The 25,740-nt window shown below is 41.2% G+C and overlaps 1 protein-coding gene across 3 annotated transcripts in view; it reads right to left on the bottom strand.

Annotated features, from left to right (window-relative positions):
- The window catches only part of SLC16A12 (solute carrier family 16 member 12), a 34,409-nt gene extending 13,804 nt beyond the window's left edge, over positions 1 to 20,605 (bottom strand). The window contains exon 1 of one of the 3 annotated variants that reach the window (XM_042791951.1): positions 20,584 to 20,605. The gene's annotated coding sequence lies outside the window, so the exon portion shown is untranslated. Of the gene's footprint in view, positions 1 to 1,321; positions 1,393 to 9,136; positions 9,235 to 20,583 lie in introns of those variants that run through there. The other 2 variants (XM_033001804.2, XM_033001803.2) reach the window with 2 other exon arrangements.
- Positions 20,606 to 25,740: the final 5,135 nt, after the last annotated feature.

Raw genomic sequence — 25,740 nt, 5'->3', positions numbered from 1 at the left:
CAACTGCTAGGACCTATATACATAAAAGATCGATGAAAGCTCTGAAGTGGAGACCAGGACAGTTTGTCTTTTCTGATACAACTTTCTAACACAGCAAAAAATGCCAGTGCAGCTGACAGAGCTTTCTGAGCAGCCTCTGCAGGTGCCCACATGATCCCAAGGACATCACTGGCCTCTTCACAAACCTTGTGACGTTTTGCTTGAAGTGTAAAGTTCATTTTTTGACCTTACCTATTTGCTTCAGGACAAACGTACAGCACTGCCAGTATGTACCCGCACCCTCCTTCCCTCCCCACTGTGTTCTGAAGCAAACTCTCTGACACGAACACAAACAAATTGAGGAAAAAAGGCACAACAGACTGGCTAATGCAGTAAAACAAGAAAGCATGGATCTAGGCAAGTATAGCACTATTTACAAAACCTACGACAGAGGCTGAAAACGCCTGCAGTCAAGTTAGTTAGAGGATGGCAGGCACATGATACAGAATACACATCCCTGGACTTGCCACACACATTCTGTATTTGCCTTCCAGCATGCACTGCTAATTTGTGAGCAGACCATACATCTTATGTATTGATTCCATCCAGATGTCAGATAATTTTGCAGGGTTTATGTTACATTTTGAGTAAACTGATATGAACTAATGACTGATTCTTTATTTCTAACTAATGGGGTCAATTATACATCTCTTTCTCTATAGCTCCAACCAACAGTCTTATTAAATATGCGCAAATATTGGATCAACAAGTTATCTGATGGCCACAGCAGTGGTTACATGATCCTTCATGTTGGATCAGTGAATGACCAGATCATCAAGCAGTACAATTTGATGCAAATCACCACCACATCCCTGTCTACTTAGATGGAAAATACAATTCAACACTGTTGTGGGTATCTATGTCTAACCCAGCTGTAAAAAAAGCTATTATCCAATCTAGCATGAAGCCAGAGCAGCACAAATAGATTACACCCCCAATTTGGCAACAAAGTCTCCCATTACGTTATCCTGCCAAACTCACTTGAACAAGCAGAGCAAGTACCAGCGCTTTGCACCATGCGACCACCACATACTACATCTAACACCCAGGACCTCAAAGGTGGATTTATTGTATTGCTGCAAGTGCAATACGTTATGCCCAAATGCCTGGATGATTGAATAGCCCGTAAGAAGCCATGACAGTCACCTGAGTTAACAGCGCACTGATAAAGTTCAAACTCTTTTGCTCAAGGGCTTCCTGGCAATAACAAGTAATACAATTAGATGGAGTTTGCACAAGCACACGATACACCACAGAGGGATCCTGAGCAATCCAGACATACCTCTGCAGCCAGCACTTTTGCAGAGTCTTGTCAAGGCAGGGCTTCTTATTTTGGATCTGAGCAGTATCTTTCACTGCCCCTTCTGGAGGGATGATTTCATTTCATGTTCTGATTATTAAGGGTGAAGGAGGAAGTTCCAGGAATGACAGAACAGGTAACAGTAACCGTTCAGTAAGCAGAAAGATACACACAATTTTTCAGAGTCAACAGTCTCCACATACAGAGTCCTAATTAATTTTAATGCACAAACAACAATAGCCGGGTGCCATGACCTCAGCGTAGATCTCCGGCCCAACATCCCAGGCCAGCATCAGAACAGGACCAAGACCCAAGTTTGCATTTTAGCTGTACATTAACGTACTTGGGAAAAATTTGATGACCTATCAGGCTAAGCAAACATAGGCTACATATTTGGTTACATGATCACTTGCTGTTATTTTCACAGAGTCCTGCCTGCCAACGTATACACAAACAGCAAACATTTAATGAAATTACAAGTAACCAAAACACACCATATTATAAGAAACGGCTGGCCAACATAGAAATAGGCCACCCAGCTTCCTCATAGTAGGATCAGTGTAAACCTCATCTCCTTGACTTCACACTCACTTCAAGGAGTACTGTGCCTTTTGTAGCCACTGAACTAATACACAAGTTAAATAGTTACCTTTCTTGTTGCTGCACATGTTCAATAAACTGTTATAATGCCAACCTGTCAATTTTATTCTGAGCTTAGAAAAATTCATTCGCTTACAACCTGGTGCTGTTTTCTAATTATCCATATCATGGATAGTACAGATTGTGGACTCTGCAAATGAAGTCAAACAGAGAGCACATACTTTGTTTGAGCAATCATGTCCTTCCCTTCCCAGCCCTACCTTGGTTTGCTCTCATGTTGTATCTTTTTCTTAACCTTTCTGGTGCAGGATAAGACTTACTGCATATCTGCTCCACCTCTAAGGCCTGATCCCCACTGACAGCACTGGTTGCTATTACAACACATATCAGATGTGCATAAAAGTTCCTGCTGCTTGAGATGGCTAAATGAAAGCAGGGTTAAAAGAAAAGCTCATGACAGAGCTCTGCACTTTGCAACCTTTGCTAGATAATTTTCACTCAAGCATTAAGTAAATGTGCTTTGCCATGAGATCAAAGAAGATATAATTGGGGTGAAAGTGACAACAAATCCTGCTGATCCCTAAGAAACCCTTAGTTACCCAGGGTGCACTAAATAGTGACTCTTTTCTCCACGTTAATACATTAGATTTAATTTGGCAGGATAAATAACCTATTGATTACTTCAGCAGCTGCTTTTGAAAACATTGGAAAGAAAACAACTGCTCCTGAGAGCATCTCCCTTACTCAGTCTGCTCAGCCAGCAGAAAGGAGTGGGTGAGGTAACTAAAAAAGCACTACTATAACCTTGCACCTCATCACGAGGTCCCTTTTGCTGGGGAAAGGAGCACAGAAATCCATGGCAGCCTAGCAACTGGCCAGCACAGCTACAGAAGCCACTGACCTTTTAAAACACGGCACACAGCCAGCAAAGTACTCACTGCCCCCTCCGCGTGCCCCTCCTTCCATTTCTTTAAATAAATTGATTCAATAACGATATTGCAACAGCGTGAAGTGAGGATGTGAAGCATTTGCATGATGAAGGATGGAGGAATAGCAGGTACAGTCACGCTGGCCTGCCTGGGGACCAAGGGGTTGCTTTTTTCCTACCTTGTTCAGCTGCTCCATTTACAGCACTGATGTACCTGAGCAGTTCCATCATCTGAAGAAATGCAACCTCACCTGTCAAACAGTTTGGATGCTTTTTGAAAATGCTCCATTTCTAGAAGGATATGGCTTCAGCCAGAGGAACAAGCACAAGGTCAGGTTTCTATCACAGCTGCCCCACGGCAGGAGCACAGCCCCCAGACCATACTGAGTGTTCTTAGCCCACTACTTTCTGCTTCTCCACACTACCTTGGCTACAAAATTAAAATGGATGTGCAGTAAAATGCAATTGCAATTTGTTTCAGAACTGCATGGAAGGACTTTTTTGCAGTTTATCCCAAAGGACCTGTCACAAATATGTATACCAGCATAAATAAGCACAGAATCCAACACTTTTACCTGTTTAATAATAACAGAGATGCACATGAGGGAAGAATGAGAAGGAGACATACCTAGAATTTTCTTTCTGGATCGGTGTAAGATACATGCATATATATAAACTGTACATGTCATTTGTTACCTTCACAGCAATGATGGGTTAGGCAAGGACTGAGAAACTTGTGACAGTCCCCATGTCCAGAATGCCAGGACACACTCCCAGAACAGGTTCATTTGCACCAATTAATTTAAACTTTATTTTTCTTGTGAATAACAACATACACAGCTTTCAAAGTCACTTTGAGAACATTTGTGCAGATGAATTTCGTGAAGAACAAGTATAAAGCAGCTTAAGTATAGCTGGAGAAAATTCATTAACACTTAGAGTGAAAGGTAATGGAATTGCATATATTTACTGCACTTACCCTTTGCATCCAGCTCTAGGGCAGTTTTAATATTTTCCTATATTTACCCTATTCATGTAGCACTAGGACAGTTCTTCTTTCTTGTTTTTCTTGTCCTTAAGGTTGTACCAAACATTAATTATTTGTAGGCATTTGCTACATTCATTAATGTTAACTTATTGCTTTCTGTTCCTTTTTCTCTGACTGCTACATCATTAATAAAAAAAACCCCAACGCAACAGACCTATGAGTAAAAAAAAACCCCAAAAATGCCACAATATGAGTAGCAAAGAAGAGGGAGATAGAGAGAGAGAGTGAGAAAGGAAAAAGCTAGATAACAAAGAGAAATATTTCACATGCTATGTGACAGTGGGTTATAAGATGAAATATTTTACAGGTTTTGAAAGAGCTAATTTCTTTCACATGTCTTGAAGGATCAGGGATGACTATATCTGATCACTGACCAGTGTCCTCCCCAGAGTCTTGCAAACCCCTTAACTCATTTCCTACGGGCCATCAAATACAGTAGAGCACATTTAAATGGGAGACAGTATTTGATACTAGTACAGAAGATGTCGACAGTGCAGAAGATTCTATCAACCAGATTGTTAGGAAATGGCACTTTTTCAGCCTGCTTTGCTTCCCCGTGCTCCCACTCTAGCAATCACATACCATGGTAGGCACTACAGTCAGCACTCTGGCAGGCAGCTAAATTCTGGGTTGTTCTTAAATACATGGAAACTAAAGACTCCTGAATTCTGTACAGCTCTTGGGATTCAAAGGCTATTTCTAATAAAATATATTTTGTCCAATAAAGAGCTGTCCCATTCTGCACCCAAGGTTAGCTATTTAACTGAAAAAGAACAGCTTGGTTTGATTTCAGCAGAGGCTATTTATCAAGAATTGTATGATTATGACTTCAACTTGTTTAAAAACAACCCAAAAGGTCATTTCCAAAGCTATGTTCCTAAATAAAAATAACTCCACTGAGCACCTCAAGCCTGCTACTCTATATTCTCAGCTTTCTTCTCTGCTTAAAGATGTCTCTGTCCAGCCTCTAGATAAAAGCAAAGTTTATGCTTTTCTGAGAAGACTGGCAGATGGGTCCACTGAAATTCTCCCCGTGAAAGACAGTAATCTTGAGGATTATGTGTATCTACATAAGCAGGGTATACATTCAGCTTCTCAGACCTCCGTAAATTCAGTACCTCTCCAGCACTGTTACATGTGGTTAACAAAAAGAACCATATACCTGAAAGTTCATTTAGAGAATTGTACCAGAATCAAAATAAACAAACAAATATATAATTAAAAAAAAACAACAAACCAAAACAAAAGCCAACCTGAATTTTAATTGCTGCCATAACACTAAGACAAGAAGTGCATTAAGACAGATTCTAGTAAGTGCTTCACCCTTTTTCTATTTCTTTAAATCTATAAATTTCCTGAAAAAATCTGGATGTTTTACTCTGCAAACCTTCAACCTCTTTTATACTTTCAAAGAGGGGTTTCCCTATGATACCAAATAAGAGCAGCATTAATCACATATTTGTATTGTAGTAGTACTTCAGGAATTCTAATCAGGGAGTGGGCGTCATGGTGCTAGGCATCATGCAAACATCTAATAAAATTTGCCTGCTATTCAAAACCTATCAAGACTGAGAAGATTAATCATATGAAAACCCATCTTATTAACTCCTATTTCTATGCTGAGCAGCTAATGTTCTTCATTTGCTTCAGTTTATGCATATGAAGGAGATGGCTGTTGAAGAAGACAGACTGAATGGAGCATGGCTGTGAGAACAAGGCAAGCAAAGGGATGTTAAACAGCTGGTAGACAAGGGAGGTGCCAGAGAGGGGCATAGGTGAGTGGGGTTGCGCAAAAGAGGGGCAAGAGTTGAAAAAACCCCCTTTTATCCAAGAGTAGAAATACTCAGACCTGAAACATGAAAAAGATAGTAAAAGTAAAGGTTGTAGAACAGCACAACATTCATTATTCACTCCCCTGCTGAGAACTGTGTTGCTGGGAAAGGAAGAGCTGTGCTGGCCTCCCACAATGATTGCTTTACAACACTGGCTCCTTAATTTTTCAAATATGCCAGAAATTTCTAAACCAAATAGTGCAGCTAGAGCCACAACAGAAGTAGTTACTGTCTGCTAGGTCAGTAGAACTCAGATGAAAAATTTGATGTGAACTCCCCTTGTCTCTGTCAACCATTGTATGGCACTAACAGAAAACCAACAGCCTGACAGAAAGGGTCTATAGCAAAAGGTTAGGTAAGTTACCACAGAAACCTTTTGACCCTTTAACATAGTTTCTGGCTAGGTTAGTCCTCAAATAAGTCAGGTAAACTACAGAGGATTAAAAATCCCAGAAAGGAATATTTTTGTAGGAAAACCCTTTTGCACAGAAAGCTTGACTTTAACCTACTTAACTCCACCTCGAAATGTGCACTTTTGATTGACGTTCTGAAAGGTTTTTAAACTAAGAAGCACAGTACTCACCATTTAATTTTTCACTGTGGTGAAAGTAACAGAGATCTCAACTATTTTCGAGTACATGGCTGTTACCAAAATCCAAGCTGAGCCCATCAGTGTGCGTACCCTTAGCAAGGTTACTGACATGCATGTTCCATCAAACATGTATTTTCTCCCTGAAAGGAGAACACTACTAATTGACTGATAGCCAACAGCCACACTGATGGGGGTGGAGGGAATGGTACCATCACTGTCTCCATTGTTACCCTTCCAGCCAAAAAAATATGAGAATAGCTAAAAATTTTTTTTACAAAAATTATCAGGAAACCTGTTTGGAAGGAAATGATCAGTCCCTGCTGTCCAGTAACTGCAATTACACAAGACAACTTCTATGACAACGTTTTGAAATTTTTGTTGAGGGGTTGCTGATGACTATCTTATGCTCTTAACATACAGATCCATCAGAATTTTCTGTTGCTTGCTATTTTTCTAATATCTCTACATTTTTTACAATTTCCATGTTTTTCCAATTTTAAACATGTGGTGGGTAGGCAGTTGTGGAAGGTTTTTTCGTTTGCTTACAATTACTCTTATGTTTATTGATTTATGATTACATTACATTTACCTGTTACTTTTGTGTTTTATAACATATCATTGATGATAACTAAACATTTTGTCAAGCACTTCTCATTTACACCTAAGCTTAAGTATGTAACAGTCCAATAATTTTATGAATGATCTCTATCTGTTTGAGGATCCATGTGCTTCTCTGGATCAGGCACTTATAAATTTCCTATTATATCCTTAAATAAATGTTAACATATGACCATAATTGTTTGGAAATTCTAAAAAAGCTTTTTATTCAAAGTGGTCTTCAGCTGACACTTTTCCCACATCTGGTGTATTAATTTTTCCATCTTTAGGAAAATCTTGCCCTGAGAAGGAATACCACTGCAAAGCTATCATGCAACATGTGAGACCAAGATGTTTTTTTCTCAGACCATTATGCAGTTAGTCCGTGGAAATCATTACTCTCACCTTCTTTTACTGATTCTGCATGCCAGATTCTCCTTTGGTGGTAAGGATACAAAAATCAACCACTCTTAGGTTAGCTGGACATGACATGGCAAAGGAGATTCCAAGCAAATGCTCTTCTGATCCCTCCAGAGAAAATTAAGATGTTAGCAGGCAGGCACCCCAGGAGTGTTCAGGCATCAACAGTGCAGCTGTGCCTGGATAAAATCGAGCAGCTGAAGACTATGGAGACACCTTTTCCTGCACACACCTGAAAGCGCCAAAGGCCACCCAAAAGCTGTGGCTGCTGCCAGCTTTCATATCTTGCCTCTGATAAGAAATCAATGCAGATGGACACTGGTTGCAGCATACATCCCTGGTAGGTGGTCGTAGCCTGGGGAAGTGCTGGCAGCCATCCTGCAGTGTCCTGGAAGAGCTGCCACCCAGCACCCAGACACTCCTCAGCAGAAGGGAAGCCAAGAAAGGAGGAGGCAGGACCACGGGAAACTGGTATGGCCTCACCCAGAAATCTCAGCGATGTACTTACAGGAAACATACCTGTGCTTTGAGCAATTTCAGAGCCATCATCTGTTCAGCCCTTCCATTTATGAAAAAGCCTTATTCAAGTTATGCAAAACTAATTTGGTTTATAATGTCCTTGAGGTTACTGACTGGGTTTTAGTAAAATGAGGAACTGCACTTAAACAAAGACATCGTTTTCCCCTTTTCCTGAAGTGTTCAGATACTGAGTAGCACTGTCAGGTTTTTAACAATTCACACACAAAAAAAATACTTTTCACTGTTAAATTTCAAGATGTGAATCTTACACAAGTACTTTCTAAAGGGAAAGGAGATGATTATTTTATAAAACAGATTCTGTACCTACAGAACAAACTATCCAGAAGATTGCCTCTATTTATCTGATGTTCTAGGGCTGCTGTTAGCGTCAATTCATCATCATCTTCAATATGCAAGATTTGTTTGCAAAAACTAATCAGGCATGAAAAGCCAAGGCATGTTATTTCCTTTCATTCACACAAGCTTACGTTCTGAAACAAAGCTATTAGGATACTTAATGCTGCATGTGCTCTTCTAATGGATAATATGCACCATATGATAGCAAACTGTCACTGTGACTGTATTTTTCTTGGGAGGTTTTCAGCTGAAACCTTGAACTTGTAAAATTGAGGTAGCTATAATTTTAAAGCCACCATTAGTTTTCCCTTTAACAATGACACTATATGGATATTATATATACAATGGTGCATTAATATAATCCCTAGCAGGAGTGGTAGAAAAATCTCTAAATACTGGAAAGACAGCAGTTTAAGACAAAAAACCAGGACGTGTGCTGTTTCCTGATACAGGCTTCCAACAGCAACTACTGATGAACGTTGCTTTACAGGTTTAGGTATTTCTGAGAAGTCATTGCACAGATCACATTTACTCTATTAAAAAAGCATAATATAATATATCATATATATAAAAATATATATAATATAGAAATAATATAGCCATAGGCACATACCAATGAACACATCTCTACAAGAAGGCTTATATGTGTCTTACTGCACACAAATTTCAGAAAGTAACAACAAGGAAGCTTCTAAGATGGGAAGAAAACATCAAATACTAAAATGAAAGACAAGGAAACAGATGGAGGTCAAGAGGAAAAATTCTTAGTATGCCATAAAAAAAAAAAAAAATCTTACCAGGAAGAACATATTTGACAGCATGCACATTGGGAAAACATGCATCTACTCACAAGTAACAGTTTGTCTTAGGGAAATTACACACAGAAAGTTAACAAACAACTGACATGTTGTCTTGGGCAAATCAGCACATTCTTCATGCTCAGTCTTCCATTCAGTCTCACCAAGCCATCCATATTTCAACTAAATCCTTGCTTAATAGCTTATTTTAACTTTTAGGGTATCTTTAAAGGTTCAAGAAAAGTGCCTCAAATTCCCTGTGCTGAGTGAATACTGGTGCAGCTGCCTGATTACATCATTTTCAGGAATGATCAGCAGGAACTTTCCATGCTACTTAAGGGTGTACTACTGCTAATTAGTATTGCAGCCCAAAAATAGTTTTTAAATTTTATACTAAAGAATGTTTCCCTCCATAGAGAATGTTTTTGTTTTGGTAAGAGAAACATGAAAAAAAAAATCTACCCATCCTATTAAGTATGTTTTACTCTCTCCAGATTTCTGGCTAGCTTAATTCTTTAAAAGTTCATTTCCACTTTCTCTGGTGTTCCCATACAGCTCCTCAGCTTGTATACACCCAGCTCCATACACAAACAGAACTGTCAGGAAGCAGAATATTACAGTAAGTGTTCAAACATGCCCATGTTCATATTTAAGGAATGGAGATGTAATTGGGCTTGAAATAAATAGCTGACCACAAGAAGCATAGGATTAGCTTAACTCATAAAAAGCATGAGACCACGGACTCTACAGCAAAGGACCCAAGGGTGCTTCTGGCAGGAAAACTAGCCTGTAAATAAGGAGAGCAGAAATTTTACAGAAGAGAAGTTTGAGTTACATTAGGAGTAATGAGACAGTACGCAGAAAAACAGGAAACCCCTTTCCCCAGATTGTATCACGTTTGCCTTTTCTCTTCAACAGCTACACTGAAAATGCAGATAGCTATAAAAGAAAGATGAACAGAGCCCATATGGAACAGCAAGACATCAGGGAGTCATCTTGTCAAATGTTAGACAGCAACGATAAGAGAGCCCATAAAGGGTGAAATTTTAAAGGACTTGAAAAGAGAAAAAAGAGACAAAAAGACTGATGTTATCTAAGAAAAAAACACTAGAAATTTATCTAAGAACTGGACATAAAAGAATTTATAAAGACACTCCATCTCTTCTTCCTATTAAAGCCAATCCTAATTACAGCAGCTGAGAGCAGCAGAGCATTTACAGCCACAGAACTAGCCCAGCCTGCCAAATCTCCCCTAAAACACCCAGACATTCCTATCAGCAAACTCTCAAATGGAAACACTTCAGAAGCAAACAGTGCAGGCTCTGCTACTTCACTTGATCCTACAGACTGACTGCAGGCCATTTATCATAGCATCTTGAATCACTGCATCAGAAAGTTTGTAAAAACAAACACTTTGCTAATAAATTAATGAAAATATTTTCCAAATAGGTATAAGGCTTTCAACCTGCTACCATGTTCCCATAGCATTTATGAGAACATTAAAAAAAAAAAAAAAAAAGTAGAGCTGGCTCCTCTAGCTCAGCTTCCTTATTACCATGGCTTCTTGACCAGTAATGTTAAAATGCATTTGCTAGCTGTTCAGATTGTACAGCCATGTGAGTACTGCTTGGTCAAAGTCTCACCACATGTCAACTTGGGATTCAAAAAACAAATGACTTGAAAGGAGGACTCAACAATTATCCTCTTATCCTGTTATTCCAGCCAACCTTGTAATTGCCCCTTAACTAGATCCCACTATCAATAATCCTTTTAGTGGGATCAGTTTCACTTTAAGCAGCCTATTACATGGATGAAAAAAGATGCAAAAATAACTCAAGAATTATCAGACAACAAAAATTATGTCTAAAAACCATGGTCTTATCTTGATACACTGAAGATATTCCTTAAAATCTTCTCTAGGTGAAGTTAAGTTTTTTCAGTGAAACAGAACAGTGCCCAGTGATTTTTTTTCCAAGAACATCTTCTGTTTACAATGGAAATTCACCACATCTAAGGAATAAACTGTAACTATTGTGACAGCATTACTTAAATTGCATCTTCTGAATTACCTGAAAGAGTAACCCAGAGTATCCCAAAGAACAGTTGTTAAAGGGAGCTGTTGGTTCACCCATAAATTTATTGACACCATAATAACAAAGGGATAATCTTGATCTCAAGTTAAAACTGATAAACAAAAAATAAGGTAAAAATCAAATTAGTATCTATTTCTCAGCTAAGAAATCTCTCACTGACTTAAGTTTCCACTTCCAGTTAAGTGACATCTGTGTATGCCGGTAGCCTGAAAAACATCTGAAGGATGTTGCTAGCAATGTTTGCCTATGAACCTTCCTGAACAAAGCTCTGTTGCATGCTCCAAATCCTGCATCATTAGATCATTTTTTTCTTCTTGAGCAGACATTTCACATTAGGTCAGGTTCCATCTGATAAATTTTAAATTACTACAAAATTCCAAATTCACCTGAAGGAAAAAAAATTCCCAACCAACTTTTAATCAGTCCTCCATTGCCAGCTGATTTCCTTTACCTTCTTCACAGCCACCTTAAAACACGCTCCACCTGTTCCACACATTATCTTGCCTGTTACCACCTTCACATCCTCTGATTTTTTCCATTTTTTTCTGCATACAATTTTTATTTAGTGCTTCAGTGTGAACTGCATAGTCCCTTCCCTGTCAGGAGGCATTGACACATTGACAACATCATTTACACGCTTACTATATTCTCTAGGAGCAATAAAACTAACTTTTTTAATTTTCAAGGAGTTCGTCCAAAGAGTAGCTCCATGTATGTGGTTTTCATAGCTGTCTTCCAAGATTTACTTTCTCATTCGCATAAAAGTAACTGCAAAATTGCCTACTAAAGAAGTCATCTGCAAAATACTTCTGCCGATATGCCTGAGATGCCCATGCAAGAGCTCGTATTTGCAGTATTTTATTCTTCCATCCTTTCTGGCAAAGAAGCAGAACTTGGAAATTCTGACAAGTGTCATTTTACCATTAGTCATGCATCGGTTGTTTCTACATAGTGTGCACCATAAGCAAAAGGCAGAACTACATCATGTGGGTTGCAACTCCCCAGAGATTGCTCTCCACTCCATTAACTTCATTAAGAATAAACTAGCTGCGTGGGATAATTCTATTTATTCTTTCCAACTTGCTACTCCATCAGGCTAAATTAAATGGACACTGATAGGATAAACTCTGATCACAAATGAGAAAGAGATGAAACGCTGGCTTCCTGAAGAGCAGAGAATGGTGGATCAGGCAGATAATATAACCATCAATCAGAAAAAGGTGGGGTGACAAAGGAAAATAATTAGGCAGTAGCTTCAACTGTGCATTCCTGTACAAGGTGCCCTGACTCACCGCAGCAATAGCAGTTGACTTCACTGGTCTTGCTGCAGTTGACAGCTACATGGGCAGTTTCACCACACCTATAGCATTTCAGTTTGGTGCAGTCTTTTTGAATGTGTCCAAACTCTCCACAAGAATAGCACTTCTGCTCGTCTGCATGGTCACAGTCATGAGCCTGTCACAGTTCATTCTAAACTTCCCATTCTCGCTTGCTTTACTGCCCTACACACTCTGCATCTGGATCCCTAAGCAAACCAAAATGGTAACTGTTCAAAGCTTGGGCTCTCTGCTGCACACCACCGAGCTAAAGAACTGGGTATAGAAGTAACTATTGCTTCTACAGGAAGCCAGCTTTGGCTGGGATGCGCAGGGATGTCTCTGTTATAAAGCTTTTTTTCCTGCCAATTTGCATTTCAGCCACACATCCATTTGCAAAAACTGAAAATGAAATTTGACCAATTTAATTGTTCTCCAATTACATCTTGTTCTGACTGCTGAGATTTTCACATATTTAGGGTGGAAGCCAGGTCCTTCAATACATAATGACACAAATTGCATAATTTTGCTGAGAGCCTGAGGGCCCTTTGTGATGGGCTGTGATGTTGCATTCAGTACATTCTTCATCCAATGCCACTTGCTCTGCTGTCATCAAGTTGTATTTTATGGCAACTGCATTTCCCAAATTAAATATTTGGAATATTTTTAATACAAAATATCAGGTGCACAGAGAAAGTCTGAACTATTTTAGATGAGAAAACAGAAAACATTAATTCTATACTTAGTAAACCAGCTTTTATACAAAAAACCCCAGATGCTACTGCAGCACAGCACTAATATCGCTCAAGTGAAGAAACTACATGGTCTTTGTATTAACTCAGTATCTTCAAGAGGGGAAGTGCTGCTCCTCTCAGCTGGTCCTTCTTGCTCAGCTGACTTCCATTTCAGTATTTTCTCTGGCCAAAGGAGGACTTTTTTCAGTCCCTTCAGAAAAAGCACTTTTGCTTGCTACTGCTGGTATCATGCTACAGCCGCCACAAGGACCATTCAGCCTAATTAAAGAAGCACTATTACAGAAGTTTGGCAAAGAGAAAAAGGGAATCAACAGGCAGATGACACTTTATGAAGAAGCTTCCCAAATGCCTATTGCCTTTTTGCCAACACAAGTAGTGTTGGTTTGTTAGATTAAGCAGGTCAGTTTGTATAACTTTCAAGCTTTTATGGAATAAAGTGTAATTTAAGGGGATATTTGCATGAAAGCAAGGTTGCAAACAGAGACAGGCAATAGGGAGAGAACTCTCCAGCAACATGTTACTGCACAGGACATCATCATGGCGAGAAGAGATGGGCAGTGGTTTGTTATCCAAACTAATGGGATCTCATCTGGAAGGCTGCAATGCTCAAGAACATGAACTACCAGACATGTTTCTTTCTCTAGAAAATTAAAAACTGCTTCCAATGAGAACTCTAACAACATCAGCACATTCAAAGGGGAATATCACATCAATTCCTTAAGCTCCAACTCAAAACATTAAGTTACAAACACAAAAGTTAGCCCATATGATGAAAAAGGCAGCCCCTATGCACCCACCAACTTCAGTGCTGCAATGCATTTTAAAACCAACAATGGATATTTATTGAACATTGATGCCAAACCATGCCTGTATAGGCAAGGCTGAGTGTGATGCCCCTGGCCCATGACATTTCAACCTCAATAGCTGAGAGACTGGATGCAGCATTTCAGTGACAGATGAAGCTGTCACACGCCTTGAAAGTGGAATCATTTTGGTCTTGACTCTTACTTCAGCTCTGCCTTTCCCTGTTCTTATTGACTTTTATGGAAAAATAAAGGTGATGAGCTTGAAGGGCTGATTAGAGGAGCCTCCGAAGGAGAGGAAGAGACACAAAGGCAAGGAGTTGCCAATCCAAATACCCTGTGGGGAAAGCATATGAGTAATGCATATGATTTCACATGGGATCACATAGTCCACTGCAGTATGAAGACAGAGCTGGGACAGTGACCACCGACAAGCAGCGCACAGTCGTCTACTACCAGCTTCTCAACTGTGCACCAACCAGCAGGTTGCCTGAACAAGCTCCAAACCCTTCTCTTTCGAGGGAGGTAGATGTTGTCAAACACAACAGGTGATGAGACAAACCCTAAAATGGACAGGAGGAGGAGGTATTTGCCTACGTCAGTGGACTAAATTAAGAAATTTTTTGTGGTCTTCAGGAAGCTTTCAAAGCCAACCACATTTAAGATGTGTGCACAATGAAGACTCTAATACATTGCTTAAGTACTGTAACAGCTCCAAGACATTCCGGCCATCAGGAAAACCATTTGAACCAGGAGGGACACATTAATTAAGAAACTGAACAGCATCATAGACTGAGAAACCCCTAGAGAGGCAGGGGAAAGATCCCACTTCCCACATTTGCATTTCACATCTGGGAAATGTGTCACCACATCCACATTGGGAGAAATCCAGAAACTGCAGGAAGGAAGGAAGGAAACTTTGAATTAACCAGAAGTGAAAGACAGGAGACTGCTTCCATCTTGAACAAAGGGAGAGAAAGAGGTCAACATTATCCTGAAGAGTACTGAGGATGTGGAGTTAAATTCCCAACTTCAAAACTTCCAGGTCCTATTCAGGAAAGTGGATACAGGAGTTTGGTGGTTGTTAGCCAAAACATCTTCTCAAATTTTGTACTCAAAACTTGCCTCTAGAATCTTCTGTAATGTCTGGGAAACACCCTTCATTACTGAAATATCCAAAGACAATGTTTCCTTCTTCTATTTGTCTCTTATCTGGAACTTCCAACTTTTTAATCAAGAACTGAAATTTCTTCATCTGCACTCTTACCTAATGTTTAAAATGAATTCAACACTAGGTTACCCCCGAAGAAATGGAGTATAAACGGTGTGTGTAGGCAAGGACACTGGCAAACTGAAACAGTTGAGGAATCCCAGAAGTTGGGACACATCTCTTGGTAAACTGTGGATATCGTTTTGATAGTACCACAAGTGTCAAGACCAGAAAAGACATTTCTCTTGACAAGCACAGGCCAACTCTCATCTAGCAGAAGGAAAATTTATAATTCCAAGTCCCTCCCAGATTGCACAAAAAACTTGGAGTTGGAAAGAAAAGGGTGACAAATTAGTTCTCCATAAATAACCTACCAGTGAGTTAAAAGAACAGTAATGTACATTGTAACTAAATATCCACATATGGCCTAGGGGTGCACATTACCATTATTTCTGGACACTGTTATGACAATCCTGTGGCAGCAACTAATGTACTTACCATTCAAAAAACATTTAAGGACAGTATTCCCCAGAAACTGAATAGATTCTTGTGACAACCAGAACAGTTAAAGAAAATAACGTTTAATAGTAAAAAGAGCCCAATTTATCTCAACTGTATTGTTTTTACATTAATTTTAACTCTAGTCACTCAAATATCACCACCCAAATTACACTTTGCATTGATTTGCAAACCTGTTTCCTGGTGCATACAAACGTGGAGGTACATCCACAACACAGACCAGACATATAACATTTATAAAAAAGACAGTTGTTTCATTCTTCTCTGTTACCTACATAACACTGAGTCAGCATTCATATCAAACCTCAGAAAATCATCTTACAACAGAACACCAGAAAAGGAAAAAAAAAAAAAAAAAAAAAAAGAAACAGACCAACAATCCTTCAGTGAAAACAGGTAATATTGTCTGAAAGCAAACACTAAAGACCACTTCATTTACTGCCTTCTCACTTCATTATCCCATCAAATGAAATAAGGAGAAACTAATAAATATGACAACTAAACCAAACAACAACAAAAAAAAACACAAAACCAAAAAAAACCTGCTTAATTTGCTATCATTCCTAAGGAAAAGCAGCAAGAATATCCTGCATTGTCAATAATCTGCAGTTCTTCAGCACTGAACTGCAGCTGAGAAACAACTATTCAATGGTTTTCGTATTGTATGCAAAGTAACTGATAGAGTTTTACTAATGAAGACTAAGCTCATCTCAGCTCACTAATAAAATATATTGTCCCATTCCCTCAACCCAATTCCACAATTCCCAGCTGCTGCAGGCTCTGGGGAAGAAGTTTGCCACAAATTGCTGGCTAATCTTACCACTGAATAAGTTATCTTGCTGCCAAAGTGATGATCTGTTGCCTCAGGGGCCTGCACAGCTTAAAATGCTGCAGAGAAAATTGCCTTTACAGTGAAAGCAAAGATACTGCATGTGCCTCCTGGCTGTACCTGCTTTCTGCTGGACCCTGACCTGTACTACCACCCTGTCTGTGACCATGCCCAGATGGTGCTGTCGGAGCAGCTGGGCACATGGCAGCACCTTGCCCTCTGGTACTGGAAAACGGAGAATGCTTCTTCCAAAAGCAGAAGGATGACGGACCTTAACACCAAAGATTCTGTACTCAGAAGACCATAGCTTGCCCTACATGTAGTTGCATCCAGCATTCTACAAGCCTAAGAGAGACAAGGAGACAATCCAGAAAAAGACAGTGTCCATCTGGGTATCTTCATCTAGAGAAGCCAAATTGGTATAGAGTCCTATCGGCAACAGCTCTTCCAGATACCACATCACAGCAAGCGCAGACAGCTTCCAGAGAAGAAAACAAACCTATCTCTGCAGTTCAGTAAGCTGAATAGAAAACACCTTCATTTTCAATGAAGAAGAGTTGACTGATTAGCCTGAACGTCTCAATTTTGGTTTTAAAGGATTGCACCTTTCCAAATGTCTCCATCCCACAGGCTGGGAGCCTACCGCCTGCAAGCAAGCAAGTTTGCAGTTCTACTGCGCGCAAACACATCAATATATGTCAATTAATACAGGCACCAATATAGCTCATGGAAGATGTATTTGGCTCTCATAAGGCTGCTGGCAAGAAACCCCTTTCCTCTCAGAAAGAATGGATAAAATGAAGATTTTTTTTTTTTAATAAAAAAATCTGCGTTTCGAAATCTACATGAGACTCTAAGAAGATAATCCAAACTGCAGTTGTAGTGACCCACCGTAAGGTGAACAGTAAAGGTAACACATTTTTCTTAATGCTAATACAGTTTCTGGTTTCATGTTTGAAGAAAAGCCTGTGCTGCTTCTCCGTTGAATAAGGACTGTAACAGCAAGTAATTACTCCTTCAAGTTCTATGAACAAGAAAGCGTACCATCGTTCTCTAAATATGCACACATGCTACACAGAAGTTGATGTGTTCTAAGTGTTTTCTTACTGGCTACAATAGGATCATGATGAAGAAACAAGGTGTCTAAAGTAACAATGAGAATAAGTCCTAAAACAGTGCACAACAGCATCAATGCTCTCCAGACAGAAATAAATTATAGCAGATTATAGAAAGCTTACACCCCACTGATTTTCCAGTCTCACTATACCAATTAAAACAGTGCTTTCCGCCTAATCACTTCTGCCATTCAGAATTTAACAGCAGGTCTATGGTACATTCAAAGGTATATTTAATATTATATGCACATGTAAAAGAGTGAATTGCATGCAAGTAACGATTACGCTCCCTAGGACTAGAGGCACCCTCTTAGGGGTGGTTTAATCTTTCCTTTTAGAATTTTAGGCATCCACCTATCCAGCTGAATATAATCCGATTAATAAAACTCATACCCTTAGGATGCCTGGCTTCATTTTGCAGAAAAATGGTCTTTCGAAATGCTCACACTGCAAGAGAATAGTATAGGAAATGTATCCTGAAGTTATGCAAATACATAGCTATACATCACAAAAGTAAAAATCATTAGGCAAAAACTCAGAATTACAATAGAAACACAGAATAAGTTCTTTGTGTATACAGATAACTGCATGTGCACACAACTGTATTAAGATATCTACACAACTGTATTAAGATATCTGAGCATTCAGCTAGGTTTTCCAAGCAACTGCCATAACCACGTCATCTACTACTGAGCACAATTTGATAAGCAATAACTTCTTGCAGCAGCAGCAATGCCAGCAGAAACAGCCCTTACCTCCCACTCCCTACCACACGTTCCCTCCTCTCAGGCCACTTTCTCAGCCCTGACACAGCAGCCACACAGTCAGACAAATGAGAATTAAAAGTAATCGATAACCAAAGAAGAAAAGATGCTTTTGAACCCGTGGCAGTTCCCCGATGCAGTTCACCACCAGCCCCACAAATGGTTGTACTAGTACAGCTCAGAAGGTGGCAGGGGGCTGCTTACGCAAGCACGGTTGTCTAAGGAAACACATGCCAAATTTCTCCCTGAGGAAGCAATTGTGCTTGCATCGAAACATCTGAAGAATCTTCACCCCCCATGCCCAGTCCGTAGGATCTTGGCCTGGGAATATGGCTCTGGAAGGGGTCCCTGGGGGTCTCCTGGTTCCCATCCTTGCAGCCGTGGGCAAGAACCACCCCAACAAATCTAATCAGTCAGGCGATCTACTGTAGCGAGCCACTCGTTTGGTAAACAAAATACAGTTTGAAGCTGATGTGAATGTGCAAGCTGAGGTAAAAGAAGGTTCCTGAGGTTTCCCCCTTCACACATCAGTTAAATCAATTCTGATAAAGCTTTGTAAAATTACATTACACACTGTGCTATGCTGTCTTTCATCATCACTTTCCAACCTGAGTTTAAAGCAAAAGTTAATGATTGAATTTTAAAGGAACATAGAAACCCCTAAGGGAAGCCCTGAGAAACCTTTTGTTAAAATACAGCTTGTTACACTGTTGTGAGTCATGGAAACTTAAAGATTAAATATAATACAGGTGAAAAAATATAAACCAAAAAACACATAATGAGCTATGCATGGCTAAAAAAAAATGTGAAAAGACAGTAACAGCTAATGATTTGATGTAACAACATGATTCTATTATGCCTCAGTTAGGGCCACTCTGAACAAAATGCAATCCTGTTTCACTTCATTAAGTTCCATGTTATCCTCCAATTTCCCAGTGCTAACGGGAATGTTTCCTCATTGCCACTGCAGGAACGGACTTACAACTACAGACAGATTCAGCTACCCCAATCAGCTTGTTAACTTAATGAAGTCAATTCAGTCAAAAGGCTATCACACAAACCCAAATTCATCCCAAATACCCAATTAACAACTTACCCCTAGAGATATCAAACAGAACACATCAGTAAATAAGTGTGTAGCAAATAATCAGAAAGTTCAAAATAAGGATATTACTCATTATATCTTTTGGATTTTTTTTTTCATTCAGCAGTTTTCTGAACTCAGTCAACCTGCCTATGATCACAAAATTTCCTGTAAAACACATGCTTACAATACCACCTAGCTTAAGTATGTTTTTGCACACCTGCTTAAGTCCTGCAAGGGACTAAGTGTTCTCCTGGAAATGAATTATGTTAATATCACAGAAAAGTTATCGAGGCCATTCAGGATAGGGATCACTGTGATTAGCCACTTTCACTGCTAACTATTTCTGGGGAAGACTGCAGACCAGCTCTTCCAGCCCATCCCCGAGCAGTCTGCGCCTGTTTTCGGAGCTCTTTTGGGAGCCACTTCCACACCCACGCCGGGCCGCAGCCTGTGTAAACGAGGAGTGGGGACAGCCAGGAGGGTCCGTGCACACACAGGCACGGCACACGCAGCAAAGCCTCGTGCTGCCATCTCTGAACAGGTAGATCTTTTCTGCTTATGCAACAAAAAAAAAAGGTAATTAAGTTTTCCTCATACCATCCAGGAACTTGAAACGCCGTCTAACTGTCTGACTAACATTTTATCTAACCCAGAGCACATATATTTGTATGCACATATATACAGTTCCTTAATGTAACGGTGGGTTTGCCTTTTTTTTTTTTTTTTTTTTTTTTTTTTTTAAACATTTCTGTAGTTCTAGGCTCCATGATGCAGGCAGGGCACGAAAACGACCCAGCTGAAGCCCCAGCGCAGCGCTGCAAACCGCCTCCGCAGACCACCGCGCCGCCCGCCCCGCTCCGTGGCCCCTCCGCGCACCTTACGCGGCCCCGGCGCAGCTGCGCGCCCCTACCTTCGTGTACCCCAGCAATGTCCACACCGCCGCGGCGGCGCGGACCGCCCCCCGCTTCTCCTTCCCCAACCCCAGCGCACCCTCCGCGGGCTCGCCCCCTCCCCTCCTTGCAACCCGCGGGACGCGCTCCGCGGCCCCCCGCTCAGCCCCTACCTGCAGGCTGCCGCCCCCGCCCCGCCCGGGGCCGCCGCTGCGCGCTGGCCCCGCGGGGGCGGTGGCTCCCGCGGCCCGGGGCGGGGGCAGCGCCCGCCCCGCTTCGCGCCGCCTGTCCCCCAGCGCCCGGGGCCGGGGGAGCACCGCGCTCTAATCCCCGCTCCGCAGGGCGCGCAGGGGCCCGCACCGGCGGCGACCCCGGCCGCCCGCCCGCCCGCCCCGCCGGCTGGGTCCCGGCGCCGCCCGGCTGCCTCCCCCGGCCCTGCCTCCGGCTCCCTCCAGCGGGACCGGGAATCCCCCCTTGCCCGGTACCTTCATCGCCATGGAAGAGGCGTCTCAACAGTGCCACGGGTACTTTCATCACAGTAAAAAGCTGGGGCTTTTTTCCTCCCCCCGTCAAGGTAAAGCCTCTACTGGGAGTTCTGGATCAGCGCTCTCGAGCATTTGGGAAGGTATTTTTACCAAATACCTGTCCAAAGTCAGGCAACACTCAAGAGTGGAAACGACACCGAAAGTTGTGCGTACGGCTGTCCCTCTGTCAGACAGAGCAGCCTTAACATGCCGTACCCACCATCAGGAGTCAGGCTGGTGTTGCTTGCTAGTCTTTACATTTTCAAACTTAATTCAAAACCCCAGACCAGGGGAAGGACTCACACAGATTTCAGCAGGCTTTGGACCCTAGACTCTTGGAACAAGTTTCAAATTCCAGCAGCCTTTTGTTTATCCAAAGAAGATAAACTAAGTAGCCTGCTGAATACTGCATGGGTTTTCAGACAAGATCTGGAAAACAGCAGGTCTTCGCTCAGAAGGGACATTAAACATCCTGTGACACTTTCCATGAGAACAAAGATAAAGTGGGACCTTTTCTTACCCTTCTCAAACACTGTCACCAGACAAGGGCTGCCTGGTTCCTGTCTTTCACCCAGGACCTTGCTGCCTTTCAGCACTGCTATAAAGAGCCAAGCTCCCAGGAGTGCACAGGCAAAGCCAGAGGAGACAGGGGCTGGGAGGTGTGTGCTGCACTGCTCTTCCAGGGTAAGTTCAAAATCCTTCAACCTAAGGAAGTACACGAGGTTTGGGTAAGAACAGCAGCTTCAGGGCAGATGATTAACTGGAAAAGACTCCCCCCTTCCAGGCGTCAGAGCTACTCCATACAGGACAGTGGCATGAGGTGTCTAGGAGAGACTGCTCTACAAGTGCTTCCCCCTCCTCCTGCTCACTGTGGGGTGAAGCTGCTCGTGGGGCAGCCCACACCCCCTAGGCACAGCTTCCCTAGCACAAGTACTCATCACCTTCCTGCAGCTCACAGCAGCTGTAGAAAAAAGGCACAACGTTTTTGCCACCAACTGTGTGGGTAACAAAAACTTGTTCTTGAATAAGAAAAAAATGCAGCTCTTTCTTGGTGAGATTTTGTTTGGTTGTTTTTTTGTTTTGTTTTGTTTTGGTTTTTTTTTTCCTCTTTTTTACAGTTCTGTAATATTTTGGAAAGATTCTTAACTGGATTCAACTTTGCTTCACATTGAAGGATTTTACTTGCCAAAATACACTGCTATTGTAATTGCAAGAGGCTTTATCTGGTAGTGCTATGCAGTACAAATAACAGACAGGTCTGAACAAGATGGCCTGTGCCAGTAAGCTACCACTCAAGAGATTGGGGATCTCGGCATCGCAGCACTTCCTCTGCAAGTCTGGCTGGCAGTGTCTCTATGACAACTCCCCATCGGCAATGGGAACACCAGTGGTTATCTGTGTCAGCTGCTGAAATTTTGATGTCTAGGTAAGCCACAGGTAATCCTTTCTTCTCTGTGGTATGGAAAAGATATGATCAGAGCACCACAGAACCACCCATATCATGTATTGTAGATACCAGGAAAAACAGAGAGGCAGTAACACTGCTCATACTCTGCTGACCTGGCCATTGGCACTGTAACAACTTTAAAACACACTTTTGTGCTATTTAAATTTTATATAAATTCATTTTCAACACTGAAGTATCACAAACTAGATATCACCAAGACAATGTGCATAACTTCATTTGACTCTTTGGAGCAACACTCTAATAATAATAGAAATGCAAGGTTTTGGTTTATATTAATGTTTTACATATTCATGACAGCATTCCTCTTGTCACTGTTGGAAGATTTTTCTCATGCAAGTTTCAGCTGCTGACACCAGCTAAATGATCCATTGCACAGCTCCATCTAGCAGTTTGACAAGCAACAAAATGTAACTCACCCGTATTGCCCTTAATCCCTTCAGGGTTGCAGGACTATGCATCTTGCTCCTCTAGAACTGCTGTAATCACCATATCAAAGGCGTACATTCCCTCACCTGGATGTCTTGACCAGGCAAAGACAACACATTGGGGCAGGGGATTGTTATGGTTTGGTCCCTGTACAAACAAGAATAATACCTTTACATTCTTTTATACTTTCCAAACAACAAAAATAATCAGAAACTATAACACTATGGAAGTTAATGGGCAAGATGAATGCTTTTAGAGTTTGAAGAATGGTTAAGTGCTATGGTACAGTTGATGAATGGCCTTCCTATGTGTGTATGTTCTTAAAGTATGTTCTCTTTAATTGAACCTTTATATACAGTTATCTGTGGTAAACCAAAAACCACGCTGCCTTCCTTCCTCTGCCCTCTTCTTCCACCTCTCTGATACAGACAGCCAACAGCACCGGATATACTGTAGCAGCATGCTGAGAGTAACATTTTCAGATCCGGTCACTAATAGTTGAATATACAACCTTTGGCATACTATAGCTAAGGGGACACAGCTTCCCCAACATCTCTGAAATTAAGCCAAAGACATCACAGGCTGGAGAAACTGTAGTCCCCATGGTTCCTTCAGTTCTCCCTCTGCAGCTACAGTCCAAATCTTGCTGACTCCAAAGAAAGAAGGTCATTACTCACTTAGCACTTGGAAGCAGAGGCTCCTTTCTGAAGGTGAAGGCAAGCTCTAGTTGCTTACTCACATACAGGGCTTCAGCGAAATATCAAAAAACTCTGATGAATTCCTCAAGATACATGGCTATGCAAGTCGCATATGGAACCTGGGTTAGAAAAAAGAGGGTGTGTAATTGTTATTCCATGGCCTCCTCACTTTTTACACAGACATTATCAATTCCTGGAATATCAGAATATCATATGGCACAGACCAAAAGATGCATTTAAAACCAGCCTTATTTCTAATGCAACCCAGAACTACATGTAGGTACACTTTGCAACCTATTTTGCTTAATTGAGTGTATTATCTCCCAGGATCTTTGCAAATTTTGGCAGAAATATGCTTTCTTTGATGTAAACAAAGCATGGGAGATCAACACTTAATATTAGTCGAACAAGAGGGTGATTCATCTCCTTATAGTGATGACAAGCTTCCGCATTTCAAACCTCTTGCCTTGCTGCTGTTTATTTGGGATATTCCTTCTGGTCTACCATTGAAATACTTGGTCTGAGCACACACAGTGAGCTTTTTGGACACATTTTGATGCATGTCATTTACAAAGATCAGCACACCAGCTAGTCAGAATTCTCCAGTGCAACCATTTTTCACTAGAAAACAGATTCACAAAAACAAATGTTCGATGGAAATGTGGTTATGTGGCTATATAAAGGCAGGAGCTTTAAAAAAACTCTTGTCCACGAAGTGACTTCCTTTTGGCAGCCTGCTAGGCTTCCTGCTAGCAGGCTTATTTCTGTGGAAAAAATAGAAGTTTCAAAACGTCTAAATTTTATTTCACATCAGAAGAAAAATTTAATTACATGTTGGAATTTTTCACAGCATGGGAATAATAAATTTGAATTAGTTGTACTTGGAAGCAAGCCTTTGCACAGCCATTTCAGTCTCTCTCCCATATACATCTGACTGTGGACCAGAGGCTCGGGCTATTTCAATCCATACAGGAATCCGACACAAAACATGGCCTGTAATGTTGCCCTAGTCCGAGGACAGCTAACCCTGTCCACTGCTCTACAACTTTTCATGGCATTATATTTTTTTTTCTCCCTGCTGGATGACGAGTATGTCTTGCTGTGCTCTTCTGTAGAGCCAGTGCTAGCAGCTTATCCTGATCATCATCAACACCCTTGCCTGTACGAACTCTCGGAGAAAAGCACAAGCTAAGGAAGGCTGAAGTGGGGTTTAAAGCCTGAAGGCAGCATAGATCATCTTTACCTTGTTCCCCAAACCAGCACTCGATACCAAGTAAAAGAAGATGGCAAGCCATCACCAATTCTCCACACCTTAACAACACAGAAAAACAGTCACTTGGCAAGAATTGGATGTACCTCAGGCCAAACTCTGACCAGCACTCGCTGACTGCTGGGGCTTTCAGGGAGAGCTCCACACCTGCCCCAGGGTATGCTGTGCCTCTGGACATTTTTCTTTCCAGCTCACCTGTGAAATTAACAGCTAAGACTGCTTTCAATTCAGTTTTTACTACCAGATTGTTTTATTTGTTGTGTTCACACGCTGAGGGAAGAGTTTCTTTGCTTTAAGCTTCAATATACTCCTGTAAATAAAACACGCCCGTTGATAATCTCTACAGCAAACATTTACAGAGTTAACAAACACAGAAACTATTGTCATTCCACCCAGAGAGAAAGTTACAAGCATCAAAGATTCCTGTTTTATTTGGAGATGTACCAGATTAGTTTCAGGGGCACTTATGCAACACAACCGTACAACAGATTTTTTTTTTTAGTTTTTTTTTTAATTTTTCACCACTCTGCACATGTGCGAGGTAGGTTGTCTTTTTTTCCCCCTCTCGGAGTTAAGCATGTGTGGACAGAGACCTAAACCAGAGCCAGCTAAAAGCACATCAGAAACTGTCTGCTCTGTGTAGCAAGATATTTTGGTAAATATTACTTTGGTAAATATTACATTGACTCTCCCCAGCCTTCTATTTCGGTATCAGACTTGTGGCTGCAAAGCTGGACAAACTGCCACTGTTCTGAGACTTGGATAGTTCAGTTCTCTCTGGCCACACAGCAGTGGCTAAGCAACGTGCCTCATGGGTTCTTAGTGAGGTATTCTTAGTGCAGAAATTCAGCACTAAATGCACCCTTGAAATGAGAAATACATCTGTGAGACAGGCTTCCCCAGGGAGCTGTGGGGCCCCCAGAGGTGGCCAGAGGGGCACAGAC

Source organism: Tyto alba, unplaced genomic scaffold, assembly GCF_018691265.1.
Source record: "Tyto alba isolate M040663 unplaced genomic scaffold, T.alba_DEE_v4.0 Super-Scaffold_1, whole genome shotgun sequence".
NCBI lineage: Eukaryota > Metazoa > Chordata > Aves > Strigiformes > Tytonidae > Tyto > Tyto alba.
The sequence above is the reverse complement of the archived record's forward strand: the minus strand, read 5'-3'. Positions and strand labels throughout refer to the sequence as shown.